General features: G+C 47.2%; 1 protein-coding gene and 1 long non-coding RNA gene across 3 annotated transcripts in view; one reads left to right on the top strand and one right to left on the bottom strand.

Annotated features, from left to right (window-relative positions):
- Positions 1 to 1,285: 1,285 nt before the first annotated feature.
- On the bottom strand, positions 1,286 to 15,473 carry LOC129148972 (uncharacterized). Its single transcript, XR_008555962.1, has 3 exons — positions 15,412 to 15,473; positions 9,825 to 9,917; positions 1,286 to 1,343 (listed from the first exon to the last, which is right to left on the bottom strand). It is a non-coding gene; the product is annotated as an uncharacterized LOC129148972 (long non-coding RNA).
- Positions 15,474 to 15,588: 115 nt separating this feature from the next.
- Positions 15,589 to 22,348, top strand: part of SUSD6 (sushi domain containing 6) — a 99,844-nt gene continuing 93,084 nt past the window's right edge. Inside the window, exon 1 of one of the 2 annotated variants that reach the window (XM_054715959.1) lies at positions 15,589 to 15,857. The gene's annotated coding sequence lies outside the window, so the exon portion shown is untranslated. The remainder of the gene's footprint in view (positions 15,858 to 22,348) is intronic. The other variant, XM_008138906.3, reaches the window with a different exon arrangement.

Here is a 22,348-nt window from a genome sequence, read left to right as displayed (position 1 = left end):
CTAACCTAGTCTGGGGGCTGGGGGGGCTTCCCTGAGGAAGTGACCTTGAAGATACAAAGGAAACATGGGAATTAGCAGACCAAGAGCATGGGGAGAAGCCAGCCCTTCCACCCTTCCACCGCAGTTCATCTTCTTTCCCCAACTCGTGGGGTGCCCCACGTGGGTACTCCGCCTAGAGCTCCCTGTCACGAAGCTCTGCCTGTGGGTCACCTCCCCAATGTCCTAGCCCAGCCCCACTGGTCCTCTTCTCAACTGACTGCAGGAGCTAGAGCCTCCTTCTCACCCAGGAAGTCGCTCTGAGGTGGCAGCTGAGAAATGTGTCCCTTTCAAGGAGCACTTGCCTGCTCCTCAGAGATGCATGCATACGGAGGAACTGTCTTTAAAGAAGATTCCAAACACAGAGAGTCTCTGGCCCTTCTTGGCCGTGTTTTGGGGAATCACAATGGCTGCTGGCTCTATCCTGAGCACAGCCTTCTGGCCCACAGGGCAGTCTTTCTTCTCTCCCTAGTCACTGGACCCATTAGCTTCCCCGGACCAGAGCCATCCAGCAGCAACACCCAGAGTCTGTCCTTCCTGCTTTGGCAGAGGCCAGGGTCTGGGGCGGCCCAGGGGACCAAGAGGGCACACAGGTGTTCCGTTGCTGAGCAACCGGTGCCCAGCCCAGCCCAGGGCAGAAAGTGAACTTGACGTCAGCCCTGGGTGAAATCAGCCAACAGATGGCCCGTGAGCCTCCAAAAGAAAAAGAAGGCTCGCCAGGAGCGGAGCCAGGCTGCTTTCATTTCCTTCTTATTAACCCCTTTCATTTCCTTTTCTTGACCAGGCGGCCAGGTCAGGGCAATGCTGCCAGATACACTTGGTGGGTGGGACAGGAAAGTGTGTTCTGGCTCAGACTATAGCCAGATGGTGTCGTCTCTAGTGGCAGTGTTGTCCCAAATGCTGTGCTGTTCAAGGGTTTTACCCACAACTTGTATGTAGACAGGGTGGTCAGAATGACATTAATGCGGGCAGAGAGAGAGAATAAAAGCAATCATAGCTAGCATTTATATGCCAGGCATATTTCACTTGGTCACGTATTTCTTACTTTTTATTTACTGCTCATGGTGATCCCAAGAAGTAGGCGTTATTTCTCACGTGCCCCCCAGGTGAGGGGTTAAAATACTCAAGGTCACACAGCTAGCAAGTGCTGAGATGGGCTTGGGAAACGATTTAAAGCTCTTTACCGGGACTGACAAACTTCATTCATTCATCCATTCATTCAATCAACAGATAATTTATTGAGCTCCACCCATGTTCCAGGCAATGTTTGAAGGCAGATAAGATCCTGCTCTTGTGGAACTTACATCCTAGAGAAGAAGAAAACAGGTTAGAAAAATCATTTTCCTAGGTAGAGAAGATTTAGAGAGGCATGTAAGCTGTCTCCAGAAAAATCTAGGATCTCTGAGAAGGAGTTTTAAGAAATCAGATTTTTTTTCCCCTGCTGATGAAATGAATATGTGCAATTTGCCATTGTTATATCTGATAAGGACTTAATCTCTAAAATTTATAGGGAACTCATATAACTTAAAAATAGGAAGATAAACAATCCATTAAAAAACATAAATAAAATGAATATGTGCAGACATTTTCTAAAGTAGGAAAATAAATCACTTTTAATCCCATTATCTAGAGGCAACCACTGATTACATTTGGTAATTTCTAAGTTAGGGGCTATCTCTGGAAAGATATGCAAAAACATCACTGCAGTTGTCTCTGGGAAAAATTGGTGGGAAACTGGTTTTACTTTCACTTTGGTACATTGGGACTTTTATACCATGTACATGTAATATAAAAGTATAATGTTATATAAATAATGGTAAAGAGCAGGCTCTTTGGACCATATCCTATCTAATAAAAGAGTAATATGCAAATTAACCATCACTCCACTACACCAACAAGCCACGCCCACCAGCCAATCAGGAGTGAGTATGCAAATTAACCCCGACCAAGATGGCTGCAGCCATGGAGCGAGCAGGAGGCGTGGGTTTCCCAGGCAATGGAGGAAGCCAAGCTTTCTGAACACCCTGGTGGGCCCAGGCCTCCACTCAAGGCTACAAAGTTTCAATTATAGAAGATAAATAAATCCCAGATACCAGAGCCTCCACTTGGGTTGCTGAGGGGCGTGTCTGGCAAACCACCACAGGCCCCTCGCCCAGGCCGCCCCATGCCCCAAGGGAACCCCCACCCTGATTCAGGACACCCTTCAGGGAAAACCAGCTGGCCCCCACCCATGCACCAGGCCTCTATCCTATCTAATAAAATAATAATATGCAAATTGACTGTCATTCCAACACACAAGATGGCTGCCCCTAAGTGGTCAAAGATCCTGCCCCCATGTGGACACAAGATGGCTACCACAAGATGGCCAGCAGGGGAGGGCAATTGGGAGGGACCAGGCCTGCAAGGGAGGGCAGTTGGGGGCAATCAAGCCTGCAGGGGAGGGCAATAAGGGTGACCAGGTCAGCAGAGGAGGGAAGTTGGGGGTGACCAGGCCTGCAGGGGAGAGCAGTTGGGGGGGGACCAGACCTGAAGGGGAGGGCAGTTAGGGATGACCAGGCCTGCAGGGGAGGGCAGTTAGGGGCAAACAGGTTGGCAGGGGAGCAGTTAGGCATCAAATCAGGCTGGCAGGGGAGTGGTTAGGGGGTGATCAGGCTGGCAGGCAGAAGCGGTTAGGGGCAATCAGGAAGGCAGGCAGGTGAGCAGTTGGAGCCAGCAGTCCTGGATTGTGAGAGGGATGTCCAACTGCCCATTAGGATCGGGCCTAACCGGGCAGTCGGACATCCTTCGAGGGGTCCCAGATTGGAGAGGGTGCAGGATGGGCTGAGGGACACCCCCCCCCCCCCCCCCGCCGTGCACGAATTTTGTGCACTGGGCCTCTAGTAAGAAATAAATGAGTAGTCATTTGGACTGTTGGGCATATACAACATATGGTTTCTTTACAAATTAAGTTTATCCGTGTGCATTTAAAGTATATTTATAAAACTTTGACACCTGGCTGGCCATGACTCTGTGGTTGAGCATCCACTTATGAACCAGGAGGTCATGGTTCAATTCCCAGTCAGGGCACATGCCTGGGTTGTGGGCTCGATTCCCGGTGTAGGGCGTGTGGGAGGGAGCTGATAGATGATTCTCTCTCATCATTGAAGTTTCTGTTTCTCTCTCTCCCTTCCTCTCTGAAATCAATCAATCAAACAAACAAACAAAAACAATAACTTTGCCTTAAATACCTCCCTGGAGCAGACCTCGATCTAAGCAGGCACTCCTATATTGTTTCAATGTGGCTCTGGGCACCGTCATAGCAAGTTGGACTCCTGTAGACCTCTTTTTCCTTTGCACTTGCTTTGGAGTCAGAAAACTCATATTTCAACTCTGTCTTCACCACTTATAGCTACTGACCTTGAGTGAGTTACCTCTCCAAGGAGGAAGAGCCTTATTTTACTTAGGTATAAAAAGTAGGAGGGCGGAGATTGCTAATTGCTTACCCAATATCCTGCTTAACACAGAACCCTGATTAATTTTATTGGGACTAGAAACGTGCCCAGCTAAAATAGTCCACTCCTTAGCAAATAAGAGTGGCCAATAAGATGTAATTGGAAGTGGTTGGGTGGGGCTTCCAGGAAATCACCCTATTTTCTTCTTACTGCCTGAGTGTGGATGTGATGGCTGGAGCTATGGCAGCTACCTTGAGTATGTTAAAGCCACAGTAGCTACATCTCTGTTAAAGGTGGTACTAACACAAGCAATGGTCTAGTAAATTGCCTGAAGACTTATAAGTGTCATAAAAGCCCATAAGAGCACACACAAAGAGATGTGGTACTCATGGAGATGTTCTGATGATGTTAAGGACATGCCCAACAGGAAGGAGTGAGCTAGCAATCCCTCGGCTTCCATTAGAGCTTGAGCCCTTGCCATGGAAAAGAAGCACTCTGGAGTCTTATTGCTGCTCAGTTTTCTAACCTATAATGTCAGTTTCAGGGAGAGAGGGATAAGGCCTCTAGGTGTGGGTATAAGAACCCAGGGGGGTCCTTGGCTCCCTGGAGAATGTGCAAAAAATGGCCAGTCCGTGGTGATGGGCTTTCACCCAGTCCTATTCCTGAACCCTACAGGTCCTGGGAGAGCCAGTCCTCCAAGGCTTGGGATGGGATGGAGTGTGTGTGTGTGTGTATGTGCGTGTGTGTGCGCGCGCGCACGTTGGGGACAGAGGGACAGTGCTGAGAGCCTTGGCTCTGAGGGGCCCTGGATGGACTAGACATCTAGAGGGCTAGGGTTAGAGTGCTGGGCACAGGCAGGCTATAGGACAGCGCATGGTGGGGCAAAGCCTGAGAAATCTTAGGATGGTTTTCCAAAGTGAACACTTAGTGCTTCTAAAAGGCTACAGAGGACCCACTGGGAAAGAGCAGGAGGGCTCTGGGGTCTGGAACTGGGTATAGGAGTGTGGGGGCTGGAACTGGGTAGAGGGGTCTGGGGGCTGGAACTGGGTAGAGGGGTCTGGAGGATTTGCGGCAGGGCTCTGAGGCCAGAGACCATGGGGATCTTGGGCCCCTGAGTTCGTTAAATCGTTTGTTGCAAGTCATTGGATTGTTAATTAAGCATACTCGGCTTTCCTCTGCAAAATTGCTGTGACCTCTGTCAAACTATTAGTTGTTTTTGAGCATCTAGGCCAGTGGTCGGCAAACTCATTAGTCAACAGAGCCAAATATCAACAGTACAACGATTGAAATTTCTTTTGAGAGCCAAATTTTTTAAACTTAAACTTCTTCTAACGCCACTTCTTCAAAATAGACTCGCCCAGGCCATGGTATTTTGTGGAAGAGCCACACTCAAGGGGCCAAAGAGCCGCATGTGGCTCGAGAGCCGCAGTTTGCCGACCACTGATCTAGGCCATCGCTTGTTACAAAAGCCCTGTGCTCTTCCTGGGCATATTATAAGGAGCAATACTTTCCTGTAATCTGCGTAGCTGGGGACCCCAGAGAGAAGTGCTGCGGAAAGAGTGTTTTTGTTAATGTGATCACAAAATATTCCAGTGCCCCATAACCAGATGAAAAGGTGCACTTACAGACATCCCTTTTAACTCCAAACCCCACAATATATCACTAGAACTGACAACTATTTCTGCCTGAGGGTTGGTATCAAAATTGAATTTTAAACGTGTAAGTCACATCTGTCGGTTCCCTCGGGGTTGTACACAGCCTTCAAGTCCTGGGTGGAAGGCCTGGAGCCTGAGCAAGTGTGTGCAGGCCTCCTTCTCATCTTTGGGCCTTCTTCCTCCATCCCCGGCCCTTCCAGCGCCAGCTCCGTGGAGATCAAAGCCGCTCCCCAGACCATACAAAGCCATTGCTGGAAAAGCCACAGAAACGCAGCAGCTCTTGGCTGACGGGGGCTGGGAGCAGTGCCAGGCCAGCGATTTGGGAAGGGAAACCTTCCAAGTGCTAGCGCAAGCCTCTGGAGCAGATGTTGCCTGTGAGTCGCCAGCATTCAGAGAGCTGTGTGGGCAGCAGGCGTGGACTGGGATTTGGATAGCTCACAGAACTGGCGAACAAAGATCTGTAGACACGGCCCTGATGTAAAGGCCGAGGAAGGGTCAGCTGTCAGGAGTCCCCGGGGGAGCCTGCTCAGTGCCAAGAGACTGGAATCAGTGAGTCATTTCAGATGGAAAGAAAGGGCACAGAACAAGTGTCCCTTGGAGACCTCCCTGACACCTCTCTCACACAGTACTCCATGGATGTTCTTTCCTCTCCCAGCTTCTCGTTGTTGTTGTTAATCCTCTTCGGAGAATATTTTTCCATTGATTTTTTTAGAGCGAGTGGAAGGGAGGGGTAGAGACAGAGAGACAGAGAAACATCAACGTGAGAGAGACACATCGATTGGTTGCCTCCCGCATGCACCTCCACCAGGGCTGGGGATCAAGCCTGCAACTGAGGTACGTTCCCCACCAGCATTGAACCCGGGACCCTTCAGTCAAGGGGCCGATGCTCTATCCACAACCAAACTGGCTAGGGGCTCCTTTCCTAGCTTTATACTCAGCCTCCCCATTTTAAAAAATGGGAACAACATAATTACTGAAATTTGCAAAGGAGTCTGGCTTTGAGAAATGGTAGAATGTAGGTGCCATATCCATAAACCACATTTTTGCACACAAAGCCCAGAGACCGAGACAGACCTGATCTTACTACCTTGGAGAGGAGGCGATTTGAGGGGCCAGACAGGTAGGTCAACTGGAGGACATCTCCCTCCACGGGCATGTGACAATGCTTGAAATTTTTTCCACCACTGCCCGTTAGGGGAGCGCAGTCAGGGCAAAGAAGAGAGCAAAAAGGGGAGGCCGGGAGGCCTGAGAAGACCTGGTGAAGGATGCACTTTGCTGAGAGTGGAAAAGAATATTGGATTTGGAGTCAGGCCAACCCGGGTTTGAATCCTGGCTCTGACACTTACTGGCTGGGTGACTTTGAGCTGGTTACTTGACTTTTCTGAGCCCCCATTTCCCATCGTGAAAGCAGGCTAATGATTCCTGCCTCACAGGGCTGTTGTGAATGTGGACATGCTTTTTTACTGAGACCTTGTGCACACATGATTTATTAGAACCACCCCCCTCAGCCCCCCGCCCAAGAAGCCACGGCCCCAAAGTCATCCCTGCCAGTGCGTCTGGGGCTGGGATGTTCCATCAGCGAGCACATTTCTCTCTGCTGTCATTGTTCATCTCAGCCCAAACCCCAGGCTTGTTCTGGGGCCATTACTTCAGAAGCCGAGGCCGCGAGGCTGCGGCACTCCCTGCAAGCTGTTGAGAGGCTGGAGGTTTGGATTTCACTGAAGGCTTTAAAAGGTATTTGTATTTTCAGGCCAGTTTCCCTTTGTCATTTTTTTTTTTTTCCTATTGGTTCTTGGCCTTTGGGAGAAGGTTTTCATCTTTCTAGCTCCCCTGAAATTAATCTTTCTCTGGAAGTATTTCTTACCACCAAGGAAGACCTGGGTCTGCCCCCAGACAAATTTGTACAGGGGGCAGGACAGAGAAGGAAGAGGAGAGAAAAAGCTGGAGTCAAGTCAGAAAGAGGAACTGGTGTGAGAGCAGCAAACACAGTGCAGGGAGTTTGAGGTGATAGGGAGTTAGAGGTGACCCTGCAGGTGACTGACACAGGAGAGTCACTCCCTAAGTAACTGTGGGAACCAGCAGTCCCCATGGAACTTCTTTTTCCCAGGGACTCCTGTCCCCGCCAGGATGCAGAGCGGCCTGCCCCAAGGAGCTGTGCAGGGGATGCCTCTGTGTTGATTCTAAAATCAATGCCACGTTTACCCTTGGAGTCTTCTGCTCCCGTTTCCATATGCCCTCCAGCTGCCTCTGAGAGCCTACAGATTCTTTATGAAGGCCCATCTCATGCACTGCCTATTGCTACCCAGTGCAAGGCAGGCTTCCGTGTGTGCCATCTGTATGGCTGTACAAGTTCCCATGCTCAGAAGGACTCTGCCTGGTTTAATGTTCTTGTTCTGTCATCATCTTGAAATTCTTAATAATTTTAATTTTGAGATAGGTAAGTGCTTTGTAAGAGAAATACAGTGGGTCAATGGAACATGCATGAGTTAAGGCACATGGCGGGGCAGGCAGCAGGAACACAGAGCAATGGGCCTGGTGGCCCTGTACATACATGCATGCCTGGGACAGTCTGGGGCTCTCCTGGATCCCAATGTGTCTGGGCCAGACCTGGGCTCAGATTGGTGGCAGCGACAGTGGTGGCAGTGGCAACAGCAGCAGCAATCACAGGAGAGTGGAGGGGCTCTACAGGAAGGCAGCATTAGGACCCTGGGAGGGAGGACCACTTGTGCCCCTGAAGCCCATCCTTGCAATGTCTGTACAAGTAACTCTTGGGCTGAGCTTGTGGACATGAATTACTGGCCTGCAAGCAGCAAACTTTGTCAGTAAATTATCCTATATAATAAAAGGCTAATATGCAAATCGACCGAACTGCAGAACAACCGGTCGCTATGTTGCGCACTGACCACCAGGGGACAGATGCTCAACGCAGGAGCTGCCCCTTGGTGGTCAGTGCACTCCCACAGGGGGAGCACCGCTCATCCAGAAGCTGGGCTCAAGGCTGGCGAGCGCAGCGGCGGTGGTGGGAGCTTCTCCTGCCTCCACTGCAGGTGGGTGGTAAGGAGCGAAGGGTCCAGGACTGCAAGAGCCCCGGACTGTGAGAGGGATGTCTGACTGCCGGCTTAGGCCCGATCCCAGGCTAAGCCGGCAGTCAGACATCCCCTGAGGGGTCCCGGACTGCGAGAGGGCGCAGGCCAGGCTGAGGGCCCCTCTCCCAGTGCACTAATTTCATGCACTAGGCCTCTAGTAAGTAATAAAATATTTCTAATGGCAAAAGCTTTATATTCTAGTACTTAGAGCAGCACTTTTTCCTACTCTTTGAACAAGGGATTTTTATTTTGCACTGAGCCCCACACATCATGTTCTCTGCCCTGCCTCAGTTCCTTGAAGGCTCTCTAGTTCCTAGCAAAGTGCATAGACATATAAACTCTTATATTTGGAATTCCTCTGGACTCCAAAGCAGTAGTTCTCAACTGAGGGCAATTGTGTCCCTCCCTCAGGAGACATGTGGCACCATCTGGAGACCTTCTTTGTTGTCACAACTAGGGTGCTGCTACTGGCATCTAGTGGGTAGAGGCCAAGGATGTTGCTAAACATCCTACAATACACAGGACAGTCCCACTACAAGGAATTATCTAGTCCAAAATACCAATAGTGCTGCAGTTGAGAAAACTTGATCCTGAGTCTTCACTGTGGTTTTGGGCTAGCAGAGCAGCATCACTGGAGGGTTGTTTGAAATGCAGACTCTCAGTCTCCATCCTGGACCCTCTAAATCAGAATCTGCATTTTAACAAGATTCCGAGGTGATTGACGTGCACATTGAAAGTTTGAGAAGCACTGAGCTAGGGAATGTGAATCTCAATGGTATATTTCAGATGTGGGAGGGAGCCCTTCTCTGCCTCTTCAGTCATGCCAGCCCTCCAGGGTCTCCAAGGACTCCACTGTTCCTGACACTTTCCTCATGCTTCTTGCTCATCTCTCAAGCACCCCTTCCTCCCACCCCCACCAGAGGCATGTGACAGGCAGGTCCAGGCGCAAGACGACTGTGAGTACTCTCTGACAGCACTTCAGTCCTGGCACTCTCTGGTGTTGAACTTGTACCTCTGTCAAGCAAGTATGCAGAGAAAAGACAGCAGACCTGGGAATGTCAAAGCTCTGGCCCGCTCCCAGCTGGCCCCAGGCCTCCCTCTGGTGTACTGGGCTTGAGGACTCTGTGCTGTGCCTCCGCACACTAGGGACTGGTCCTCCAGCATGCCACTGTTTTCAGGGCACAGCCTCTGAGCTTGCCACTTCCTTCACAATGACCTTTCCCACTCAACTGCCTCTGGCTGAGCCTTCAGGACTCACTTGTCTGCCCCTCCTGGAAGCTTTCAGTTTTCCTCGGGGCCCTGATAACAACAGCAGACAGATCTGTGACCGTGTCCCCAAGTTCCGGGGTCTTCATGGGACGGAAAGGAAATGGTCAGGTGAGAATTACGGCAAATACTGGGTTCCTGACCCTATAAACAAATGCAGGCCCAGTGCTTACAAATCTTTGGATTTTTAAAAGAGAAGCAGAAAGTTTGTGTTTTTAATGTGAAATCTTCTGATTTTCAAATACTGGCAATGAAAAATTAAACAAACCACAAGGCAGACCAAACCTCTCTGCAGGAGGCAAGGGCCTTCCATAGACAATTTGCTGCTGCTGGGCTGGGTAAACACTTACCATGTTGTGTTGTCATTATTTGTGGACGTCTCTGTCTCCCCACTCAACCTGGTGGGTCCTGGAACAAAGCAGTCCTCAGCACATACCTGGTGACTGAATAAACGAATGGGTGAATGAATGAGTTTATTTTTCTGCTACTTGTTGTAAGCTCTGGTTAACCAGTGGGTTTAAAGCCATGGTTTGTATGAGGCAGTGTCACCCTGTAGGGTTGTTTGGACACTTGCAGGGTTGTTTTTGGTTGCTGACTGAAGGCACCATTGGCATTTAGTGGGTGGGGTGTCAGGGTGATAAAAATAATATCAGGCATCTATTTTGTGCTCATTGTGTGTGCCAGGCTCTGTTCCAAGCACTTTATTGAAATGAACTCATTTAATCTTTTTTATTTATTTATTAATTTTAGAGAGAGAAAGGAAGGAAGGGGGGTGGGGGGGGGGAGAGGTTTGTTGTTCTACTTTATGCATTCATTGGTTGATTCTTGTATGTGCCCTGACCAGGGATTGACCCTGAACTCTTGGCGTATGGGAACGCCATACCCAGCCAGGGCCATTTAATGTTTACAGTCAGTCTTACAAGGTAGATATGGCCATCATCCCCATCTCAGTGAAAGTGTTGTTGTGGGGAGGGGCGCTGGTTGGCCTGCAACAGACAGGACAGCCCCACACAGCAAGGAACCATCATGTGCTCCACAGACTCTTGCCCCCCTGGATGTTTATGTAGAAGGAAAAAACCTGCTTATAATTATCAGAAATACGAGTATCATGTAAATTACAGGAAGAATGTGCAGTATTTTTCAGCACTTTCGCAAGAGCTCACCCTTTCAGAAAAATCACACAATAGGCAGCAACATTGCTCAAGGCTTCCAAGTCACTAAAACCACAAACCTACATCCATCTGCACTTAAGAGTTGCCAAAGTCATGTTGATTTTAGGGGCAAGCATTGGATCGATTAATTTTTTTAAAAAGTAAACTCTTTACTGAATAACTACATACTTTAAAAAGTGAGTCATAAGTATTAACCTCTATGAACTTTTGCAAAGTGAACACACCCCTGTGTAACCAGCACTCGGATCAAGAAACAGAGCATTCTCAGCACCTGGAAGTCCCCTCATATGCTCTTCCAGTCACAATCCCCCATAAAGGTAACTACCATCCGTTTTACCACTTCTAACGCCTTACATTAATTCTGTCTATGTGTTTGAACCTTATATATATGGAATCACATAGTGTATGCTTTTTGTGCATTTGGCTTCTTTCAGTAAAAATCGTATTGTGAGATTCATCCATGTTGTTGCGTGAACTGCTGGCTGCCTCCCTGGGCAAAGGCAGGGAGGAGAAGCAGGTAATCAGGGTGGAGGGGGGACCTGGGCAGTTATGAAGACACAGCAGGTAGACACTCTTTGCTACCTTGGCTTATCCTAGAATGTAAAATAGGGCTCATACTTTTGCTCAGCTTACCTGGTCTGTGTCAGAGATAAAAATGTCACTAGACTTGTCACTAGACTTCAGAAAAAAGCAGGAGGGGCTGGATCACCCTCTTACACATACCTGCTGACTGACTGGGCATTGTCAGTTGCACATTTTCCAGGGCTGGGCTCAGAACTGGGGTGTGCAGGGAATCATAGTCCCTGTTCTGGGCAGCCCTGCTTGGAGCTCGAGCTCTGCCAAGCCTTCTCAGAACGGTGGCCAACAAGGACTGGGTCACCAAACCTGGCTCTCATTGGATTCCTGACATGTCAGAGGAGAGGTGTCCCAGATGATGGCTCAGGCCCAGGTATTCAGACACCTGGCTGAGCTCAGGATCTTCCTCTGAGGAGTGGTAACCACCTCTCAGTTGTGCTGGCTCAGCCCTGCTGGTCCACTCGTCACGGACTCTGACTTTCTGAGGTGACATGGCTTGAATACTTCCACCTCTCCTGGGGTCAGGCAGGTTTATTTGTTTACTTCCTTGTGGCTTTGATGGCTGCCCTAAGGAATCGTGAATCAAAACAAGGGAAATACCATGCTAACTCCTGTCTGAGGTCAGACAAGCCAGTCATCTGCTTGGTACCTCAGCTTCCTTATACTTAAAACTGGGGAATAGTAATGTCTAATTTTATGGGGATGTTGTGCAGATAAAATGAGCTGGTGTGCCAGACACAACTTTTTAAAAGATCAAGAGACATGTAATGATAATTTAGGTCATTATTTGCTATTTTTATTGGGGGTATTTGAAAAACGTGTGACTTTTGGAACAAACAAGAATGAATTCTGGTTTTACAACAACATACTGATAGATCCTCCCTTCCCCCAACTGATGGACAGAGTATGACATAAACTCCACCTGCAGCCGGACATTCCTGAGCACCTTATATGGACTGTGTTAGGCCGAGGCATGGGGGAAAGACCACAGCCATGCAAGCACCCGCAAGGTAGATGGTGACGAAGATAACTGGCAGATAACTGGCCCCTTCCCAGAACCTTGCTAGCCTTCCCAAACCCCTGCCCGAGGCAGGAATTCCACATCTCTCATGCTCTCCACCCTCCCCTCACCAAACGGCTGTATAAAGGAAGTACCTAAGCCCCTGTTTTGGCGCGAACTCCCCTGGCCCACTCTTGGACCAGTGAGTTTCGCCCGGGAGCGCAAGATTAAAACCTCCCCCCTTTTCCATGGCCTGGACTCTGTGTCTTGTTTCCTGCGTCGCAAACCTTTCACATACATGCTATGCAGTTTTTGATGTTATAAAAATTTCTCTGAGCCTGTTTCTTCATGTGTAAAATGGTGTTAGTGATACTTTACTTGGAGGGTTGTCGAAATCAACTGTGAATAATAAAGTGAAGAGATAAAATGGAGTCACTATAGTCAAGCTGTTAAATACTAAAATCAGGTAGGTTGAGGCATAAGGAAACAATTCTATTCTTGTTTTAACTAGCTTGGGAACTTAAACTTTTGAACTTTCTAGTCCTGCATCAATGCCTGGATATATATCAAACTTTAAAATAACCCTCTGATGGATCTCCTGAAGGAGTAAGTAAGAAATGTGCAGGTATTCAGACCACAGGTCATCTAGAGCAGTGGTCACCAACCCGTGGTCCACGGACCACTGGTGGTCCATGAGGTCCGAAAGGTTGGTGACCGCTGATCTAGAGGGTTACCATCTCAGAACAATCCACAGTCTAAGAATTCATAACTGCTGCTCCTTAAAAATGTACTTTTTACTATAAGAACTCTTAGCTTTTCTTTCTTCTTCTGAACACTCTGGATATGGCCTAATTGTGTTTCAGGTTTACAAACCCTATGACCTTTATAATTTATTTCTAGGCAAAGCCTCCAGAATCTTTTTGAGTTTGTTTGACAGTGGTTATATGTATAAAAGTCCCTACCTAGTGCACGGCACACAGTAGGTGCTCAATAATATATGCTGTCATTCCTGTTGTTATAAGTAACTAGTGGCCCGGTGCACGAATTTGTGCACATTGAAAGGAAATTAATTAGAAGAAATATTTTAATACCGCTATTCACCCTTTCTCTATAATAGAAGTGTCAACCAAATTCATGATCAACAATGACAGATGGAAACACATGCGTGTGATTGGCACCAGCGAGAGCTTTATATGTATCGCGCATGTGCTAGTCAACTTAGCCTTTTATATATATAGAATAAACTTGCTTAATTAGACCTGCTTTCTGATTTAGCTAAACTTTTTCCAGCCCAGTGAAGCACTCTAACTTCTCTTTCAGGTAATTGTCAGCAACACAGCAGTAAATATCAACACGAAGCAGATTATTATTGTAGATCACGCAGGGGGAACAAAGGGTAAAATATTTAACTGCAGCAGTGTTTGACTATAATCTGTGCAGTGAGAAAACCTGAAGTCATTTTCAAGGTCCACCATTTCTTACTTCTTTTCAGTCGGGTCAAGTTTCTAAGCTTTCTAAATCTCTGTTTTCTGGCTAATGAAAAGAAAATAGGATTCCTCTGAGTCTCCTATCTACCTACTCCAGGTCTTCTGTGAGGATCAAATGAGATAAGGCACGGGAAAACGCTTCACAGACATTTGGTTATAGTGTGAAATGTTTGCACCTGGCCATAAAGCAAGTCGTGTTCCTGGGCTGAAGAAACTGCAAGGAGGCTAGTCCTCGCTAGGGAGAGGAAGCCGGGCGTTGCTCCGTGAAGTCATTACCCAGACAGTCGGACACTTAGCATGTTAGCCTTTTATATATACAGGTGATAGCAACAGAGATACAATATACTAATTCTGAACCTTTTCTCTCTTGCACTTTCAGGGAGCCAGGCTCCTCTTTCCTGCCCTCTGAGTGGTACAGGCACAAGCTACCTGTTAGATTTCTTGGAAGAGAGAAGGAATACTGTGCCTTCTGACATACCACACGAGTGACCAACTTATCTCGATTTGCCCACGACTGTCCTAATATTAGAACTGGAAGTCTTAGTTCCTTGAAATCCCTTAGCCCCAGGCAAACTGGGATGATTGACTTCTCTACAAGCTGCAGCAAAGACGGAAGTCTGTCCAAGTGCAGACGCAGGCACTGATTCTCAAGTAAGAGCGCCTCAACATTTAAGAGCACCCCTGAGACAGGCACTGTACAAGGCCCTGGGGCACAAAGATAAAAAGTCACAATCATCGCCATGAGGAGCCACAAGCCCTGTAAACACATCAGCGGAGTATTTATCTCTTAGGACCGAAATGCGATCACCAATAACTTTTGTAGCCACAGTGCACAAACGCCTCATATAGCAATGTGCTGGAAAATAGCCTCAGGAAATAGCTAGCAGTGCGGCGGGGTGCTAGCCCCGCCTCGGCCTGTCCTCACTCTGAGCTTCAGTTTTCTCAGCCTTGAGCTTCGTGGTGTGCTTTTAGCGTGCTGAGGAATCACTTCGGAGTGCTCATTAAAATAGATCCCTGAATCTGACCCTAGCTTTACAGAATCGGAAAGGTTGGAGGTGAGGCCCCCAAATCTGTATTTTTACACCCACTCCACCCCTCGGAGCAATTTTGACGTTGGCAGGCTACGTATGCGCCAAAGTTTGGGAAGTACTGCTTAATAGGGAGATAATGACCTGCCTTGGTCATAGGTTTGGCGAGTGATTTAAAAGCTAATAAGGCTGCCCTGGCCGGTGTGGCTTAGTGGATAGAGCGTCGGCCTGTGGACTGTGGGGTCCCGGGTTCGATTCCCGGTCAAGGGCACATGCCCGGGTTGCGGGCTCAATCCCCAACCAGTAGGGGGCGTGCAGAGGCAGCCGGTCCATGATTCTCTCTCCTCATGGATGTTTCTCTCTCTCTCTCTCTCCTTTCCTCTCTGAAATCAATAAAAATGTAAAAAATAAAAAAATAAAAAAAAATAAATAAAAGCTAATAAGGCAACAAGCAAGAAAGTGCTTTGAGTACCTGAGAGCAAACCAGTTCTTTGCAAATATTAGTAATCCAATAATCCAAATAATATACAAAAAATGTAAATAATAATAGTAAAAGAGCTGGAGGACGAACTGCAAACACCACACATTCCGAGCTTGAACCACTGCCCCATCCACTCCAGCGCAGTCGAGGTGACGGTCCCTTTAAGGCTCTCCCACCCCCCACTCCGGCTCACCTTCCTGGGGCGTGTGGCCCGCCGCAGCGCGTGCGTGCTGGCAGCCGTCGAACGCCTGAGCCTCCCAGTAGGGCGGTCGCAGCGGCGCGACGCCGGCGCTTGTTGCGTGCGCGCGTGGCCCCGCCCCTTTCCCCTCCCCTTCCCCTCCTCCCTCCCCGGGCCTCCCCCGCCCGCGCCGTACAGCTGGGCTAGTGACGCGGAGCTGCCGCCGCCGCCGCCGCGTTCTATTTTCTTTTTTTCTCCTCAGCCGGCAACAGCCTGCGCCCTGCCTCCCGCCGCCTCCTCCCGCAGCGCCGGCCAGCTGCAGCCAGACAAGGGCACGCGGGGCACGCGGGGCCTCGCCTACACCCGAGAGGGCTACGGGCGCGCGCAGGCGGCGGAGCGGATCCCGGCGCCGCGGAAGCTGCGAGCGCCCCCCTCCCGGAGGTCGCCGCGCCGTTCCCGGGGTAAGTTGTCACCGTGACCGGGGAGCGGCGGGGTCCGGCATTGTGTCACTGGCGCGCCCGGCTGGCTGTCAGGGGCTCGGAGTGGGCGCGCACCGTCCGGGAGGAACGCCGGGGAACCGCGGCCGGCCGCCGGCGTCAGCTGCTCTCTGCTGTCTCGCTGTCACCCGGCGTGGGCCAGCCGGGCCCGGGGCCGGGAGGGCGGCCGGGGAGGCTGTGCCGAGGCCTCGAGGAGGACCAGTCGGCCGTTTTGCAGCCGGGAAGCTTAGTGGCGGGGGTCGGGGCACGCCGCCCTGGCCTCGCCCGGCGTGCGGGGTCGCGCTCGCTGCCGGGGAGTTCAGGGTGGAGACCACAGTGGGCGCATCGCTGGAAAGGGGGTAGGCTGAGGCCCTCTTTCTTTTATTACTATTATTATTTTCCCCGCCAGCCGACTCTGGCTGTGCGTCCCGCACGGGGGCAGGGTTTGCTTAGCGACAGTGGGGTTTGCTCAGCAAACCTGGGAGTTCGTGTGAGCCCGGGAGTTTTCTGCAGCCCCGGCGCCCCTTCTGGTCTTTAATCTCAAAAACTTCTCTTATTATCCCGGTTGAGACTCACCGAAACCATTTCCTGTTTATATATGTAGACTTAAAAAAAAATTTTTTTTTTTACTCGTGTAGGTCTGACCCTCCAGTAGGATTGTGGCTGTGAGGTTGCTGAAAGTGGAAAAGGTTACCTGTAAGGAGATGAGGAGGGGGAGGCGGTTTGGGGGACCGTAAGACCCAGGAGAAAAGAGGCGTCAGAACCAGGTCCTTGGCTGGTTCCAGGGAAGTTCATGTTTTGGCAAAGAGGCCTAATGCTGTTGTTTCCACAGAATGTTCTCTCCGTGGCAGGCGACTCATTGGGCTTTGTTGCTCTTGGTAACTGGGCTTGTGTGTGCTTTGTACAGAGGTGCAATAAAACTCCTCCTCAGTTCAATTAAACTGTAGGTATTTACTCCCTTTCTAGATCTACAGAGGTGGGAAAGTGGGTCTTTCCATCTTTCACAGTGGTTAATTCATTTCTTGCTCTTTTCATTCCTCTGGTTTAGAATGTATGTATGAATGATGTATACACACACCCTTTCTGTTTTGGGAATTCCACACCTAAATTCTCACCATCTAGTGGAGGCTAGTAGAGACATGTGCTTGGCATTGAGTTCTGAATGTATGGGCTTTGCATTTTTAGCTAGAGGCATATTCAAACAGAAGTGAAAATGTTCAGAGTTTGGGAGGGGCTCTCTACTTCCCCCTCAGTAAAGGAAGTATTCAGTAAAGCAACAATAATAGCAGTAATAGGGGAACGTCCTTGAGGACTTAGTATGTATCAAGCCTTGTGCCAAGAACTTTACTCTCTTGATCTCATTTAAATAAACAACAAACTTTTTTGGTAGGTATTGGTATTATTCCCATTTATTTTTCAGTTGAGACCAAAGCAAAACAAATAACTTGACCAAGGTCACAAAGATAGCTTGGTGGTGGAGCCCACACTGTAACTTCTGGATTTTACTGTTAGTTTCTAGTTTGCTTACTTTCTGGTAAAATCAGAGTCATAGTCTTTTCTAAAGCACTACTTCTTCAGGCCATTTTTCAAATCCTGAGCACCCTTAACTTTTTCTCCAAGGTATGTTTGCACAGCATTCATTTGTTCGTTTATTCTTCCATTCAGTACTCACAGGTATTTATGTGGTACAGAATGTATGTCAGGCACTGTGCTAGGTATTGGGGATACTGGAATAAATAAGACAGAACCCTCATGGAGTTCACAGTCTTTAAGTCAGTTTCATTTTTGTTTATGTTGTTAATTTTCCTTGGTGGCCATTTGCTGCTTAAGGAACTTTTGCCCGATGAATTAACTAGAGCGGTGGTCGGCAAACTCATTAGTCAACAGAGCCAAATATCAACAGTACAACGATTGAAATTTCTTTTGAGAGCCAAATTTTTTAAACTTAAGCTTCTTCTAACGCCACTTCTTCAAAATAGACTCGCCCGGGCCGTGGTATTTTGTGGAAGAGCCACACTCAAGGGGCCCAAGAGCCGCATGTGGCTCGCCAGCCGCAGTTTGCCGACCACGGAACTAGAGGCCTGATAGGTAGGACTTCCCTGTACACACTGCGACTTTTTGGATACTGTAGTAGATATGGCATGTGATACAGGTCCTCACCTACAGCTAGACGGAACAGAGATGGGTGCTCAGAATCGGGCCTGCCCCAACCTCTGCTCTGCAGTGTTTAAACCCTGAGAGCAAACTCACTGTCAAATGGTGGAGTTCAACTTATTTGCTGAGGTTTGCCTTCTCAAAGCCCAGAATTTGGGCTGACAGAAGGAAGAGGAAGAAAGGTAGAGTAAGATGTTATTAACAAAAAACAAAAACAAAAAAAGATGTTATTAATGCAGGCTGGCAGATGAAGAGACCTTAACATTTTGTCTGGTTTCCTGGTTGGTCTCCATCTCGTGGTGATTGAACGTGTGCTCTTATGCAATGGTGCATCTCCTGGCAGGGGATTTCCTGCTTTGCTATTGCGGGGGCAGCAATTCCTATAGCTATCCCCCCCCTCCATACACACATATGCAACTTCCAAAGGTAGTAAGTCACTTGGCTTCTTAAAAGTAAGAACTTACTTTAGGTTTATTGCTACTAAGCATTGTTTCACTTTCTTCATGCTTTTCCATACCCCAGATGAAAACTTGCCTTACGATTTAAATCTTTCCTTGCGCTCTTTTTCCATATCCTTAGCTCTTTTGACAACCAGGTAACTACTGGTATCTGTTTGTGGGGTCAGAGAATTACAATATCTTTTAAAAAAATTACAGAGTCGCATAATTTTACTCATTTCCTTACCCAAACAAGTGATCTGCAGAGAATGTCTTTAGCAGAGCTGCTTGTAGGCAGAGAAGGAAGGTCAGACAGCATATGTGCTTCTTTTCCCTCTAGTTCCCCATTTACCAAGAGGTAGCAGCAGAGCTGTAATGCCCTTTTATAGGTCTGAAATGCCTACTTGGAGACCTGCATGTCAGCAGACCCATTGGGCCAGGTTGTGTAATTGCATGCATGAAGCATTTTACTAAGCTCCTGAACTGACATGTGATCCCCAGTTGAAGCTGACAGGCAGTATTCATTTTCCCTTTTCTATCTGCCTGGACAGTTAGGGATGTCTTATTTAGGGGGCATTCCATCAAGCAGTAGGAGAAAGATGAGAAGAAACGAATAATAGAAGAAGCCCAGTGCCTTTAAAAAACAACAACAAAAAACAACTTTGGAAGCAAATATTGCTCTGGTGCAGACTTGAGTGGTGAGGGTTAAGACAATTGGGTTAAGGGTAAGCATTGGGACAAATGCATATGTGATGATAGAGACGCTCCCCCAGCTAATCCTCAAGATGGCTTCAGTCTGGGGCCACCCACATATTCCACTGTAGTGAGATTTCATTTAATGGAATGTGTGTGTGTGTTTTTAAAATTAATATTCTTAAGTTAGGTTTGCCATATCGCAGGAAACTTGAAAACTAAAGCAGTGAGAAATAATGCCTGTAATGTGGGAAGGCTATTTTCCTATTGGTGGGGGTGAAGGAAGCCATTTGAGGTTGGGGCTGGGGGTTTTGTAATGGGTATTTGAAGCTGCTAACAGCTGTGAATCTGAGACCAGTGAAGCAATTTCAGGGGAGCATTGGGGTGACTGTCCTTGAGCATCAAGATCTGTTCACTCCCACCCTGGGTTGGATTCAAGGCAACAGCCTTTGTTCCCTAGGGTGATGGTAAGTTCCGGTCACTGTGTAAAAACCTTTATCTGAAAAAGTAGAGGTGGAGAAAGAATAACCTTTTACAAATCTTAGGTTTTAGCCCCGGAGCCTGTCAGGCACCTGTGAGTGTTTCCTTTTTCTAGTGCTCACGTGTTTCTGTGATGGTGTCCTTTTCCTTTCACTTCTAGTCCTGTGGCTTGGAAGCAGCAGGGTTCCTCTGTTTGTTCTCTCATCCTTTGATTCTTACCTGAGTGTGGACCTCTCCACTCTGCTGGCAGACCTTGTAGTGGCGCCAAACTGGTTCACTTCAGCCATGAAAATCCACCTGTGCTATTGTCAGGGCTGGGGGACAGTGGCGTCCCTGTGAAGGTATTGGTATGGCAACAGCAGAAAATGCAACTGGAGTGAAAACTAAGTGGGTTTCACAGGCTCTGGTGTTACCTGGGATGTAGTCTCTCTCCCTGGCTCTTACATCTCAAAAAAGGAAAGTAGCCACCCTTGAAACATCTAAAGGCTATACGCTAAGAATCAGAAACAGAATATTATTGAAGTTTTTTTTTTTTTTTTTCAAGCAGAAACAGATGCAGTTCCCTGTTACTGTTGGCAGTGTTAGTAAATCCTTAAAATTACCTGATAGCTCTGTGACCTCAAATGTACTACCACCTCCCACACACATATATAAATATATACTTTTTCTTTCTTTTTTTATTTTTGGCAGGGCCCCTTTCCTTGACTTGGGGAATGTTAGCCTGGGATTCCTGATGACAGTAATAGGTTCTCAGTGGGTTTGCAGGTGGCAGTGTAGGTAACTGACAATTCTTTATTACTCAGAAGAGGATCTTCTGTGGTGAAAATGAAATGATTCAGGGTTCTTTTCTCCTGTAGTTGGAGATTGGGCACAAAATCTCATAAGAAGAAACACAAATAGGAGCTCTGTCTCAGTTCTTCTTTTCTTACCATCTTTTCTTAGGAGGAGGAACGTCCAGTCTTTCCACGTCCAAACTCCTGCCTTGCAGTGACTTGCTTTCACCCACAGAAGTTTAAGATCAGGGCGTGGAATTGCTCTGTGTGTACTCTCCTTGCTGAAATTTTGGCTACACTAGGGTTTGGCTTCTGAAATAGCCAGTGAAATGAAACTGGCTTCTGGGAATGAGGAGTGTTTATCCCATTCTTCCTTCTTTGGGCTGTTCTGAGGTGATCTCAATGAACTAAGGAAGTGGAGGTTTAAGAATGGGAACTTAAAAAGAGAACAAGGTGGTTTTGCTTATTTTGCTTTTTATTATTTTTTAAATATATATTTATTTCAGAGAGGACGTGAGGGGGAAGAGATAGAGATAGAGAGAAACAGCAATGATGAGAGAGAATCATTGATCGGCTGCTCACTGCACTCCCCCTACTGGGAATAGAGCTAGCAACATGGGCATTTGCCCTGATGGGGAATTGAACCGTGACCGCCTGGTTCACTTGCTGACACTCAACTACTGAGCTGCATTTAAATTGTAACTAGGCAAACTTTCTGAAGGAAGATAGAGGTGTGTGCGTGTGTGTCTATCAGTACACTGAGGCAATTTTACAGAAAGCTTGGAAATTAAAGGAAAAAAAGTCACCATAATTCTACTATCCAAACATCATTTCCATGTATTCTGTTTTTTTCTTTTAATTGGTAATCTGAATACATTCAATTTTGTATTGTTTTTTTTAAACTTAGCACTATATCATAAACACTTTCCTTATGGCACGTAGCCTTTTGTAATTATTTTTAATGGCTTTATAATATTCCATCAAATAGATAATCTGTGATTTAAATATTATCTTTTATATACATAGATCATTTCTAAGTTTGCTCAAGGAGAGTTTTTCCAGAGGGGTAATTTTATTTAATCTAATATGTATCTTTTTAAAAACAGCTTTATTGAGATCATTTATATATCATAAAAGTAACCCATTTAAAGTGAACAACTCAATGGATTTTAGTATATTTACAGAGTTGTATAACTATCACCACAATCTAATTTTAGAACATTTCATCACCCCAAAAGAAACCCCACTAGTAGTCATTCCCTGTTCCCTACAATGCCCACAGCCCACAGCCACCACTAACTAATCTGTTCTCTCTATAGTTTACCTATTTGGACATTTCATATAAACAGAATCCTACAATATGTAGTCTTTAGTAATTGACTTCTTTCACTAAGCATAATGTTGTTGAGGTTTACCCATGTTGGAGCATGTAATGGTACTTCATTCCACTTTATTGCTAAGTAATCTGTTGTATACACCTTTTGTTTATCCATTCATCAGCTAATGGACAGTTGGGTTGCATGTTTTTTGGTAACTAAGAATGATGTTGTTGTAAACATCCATGCATAAGTTTTTCTGTGGATATGTATTTTTATTTCTCAGGGAGATATTTTAAAAGCTTCATTCAAATTTTACTTTGAAGTTTCCATTGTACTTGGTTATGCAGTTTGTTTGGGGAAGAACAGTGTTATAGCAAAATCTCTTGGTGTTGGGATATTGCCCTGAATTAAGAAAAGATGTTATATACACAAACACAGAGAATCTTTTGTTTATGAAGTTTGAACTCTCCAATAGCATTGTTTCCAACTCTTTGGTGCAGAACTGTAAACAGTAGTTCGAGTTGAGAGATGCAATGGTGCCTAAATTTAGTGCACATGTACTGCTGCTTTTTTTTTTTTTAAAGAGGATTTTCAGCATGAAGCCTCAGTTCTAAATCACA

The sequence above is a fragment of the Eptesicus fuscus genome, chromosome 5, assembly GCF_027574615.1.
Source record: "Eptesicus fuscus isolate TK198812 chromosome 5, DD_ASM_mEF_20220401, whole genome shotgun sequence".
NCBI lineage: Eukaryota > Metazoa > Chordata > Mammalia > Chiroptera > Vespertilionidae > Eptesicus > Eptesicus fuscus.
The sequence above is the reverse complement of the archived record's forward strand: the minus strand, read 5'-3'. Positions and strand labels throughout refer to the sequence as shown.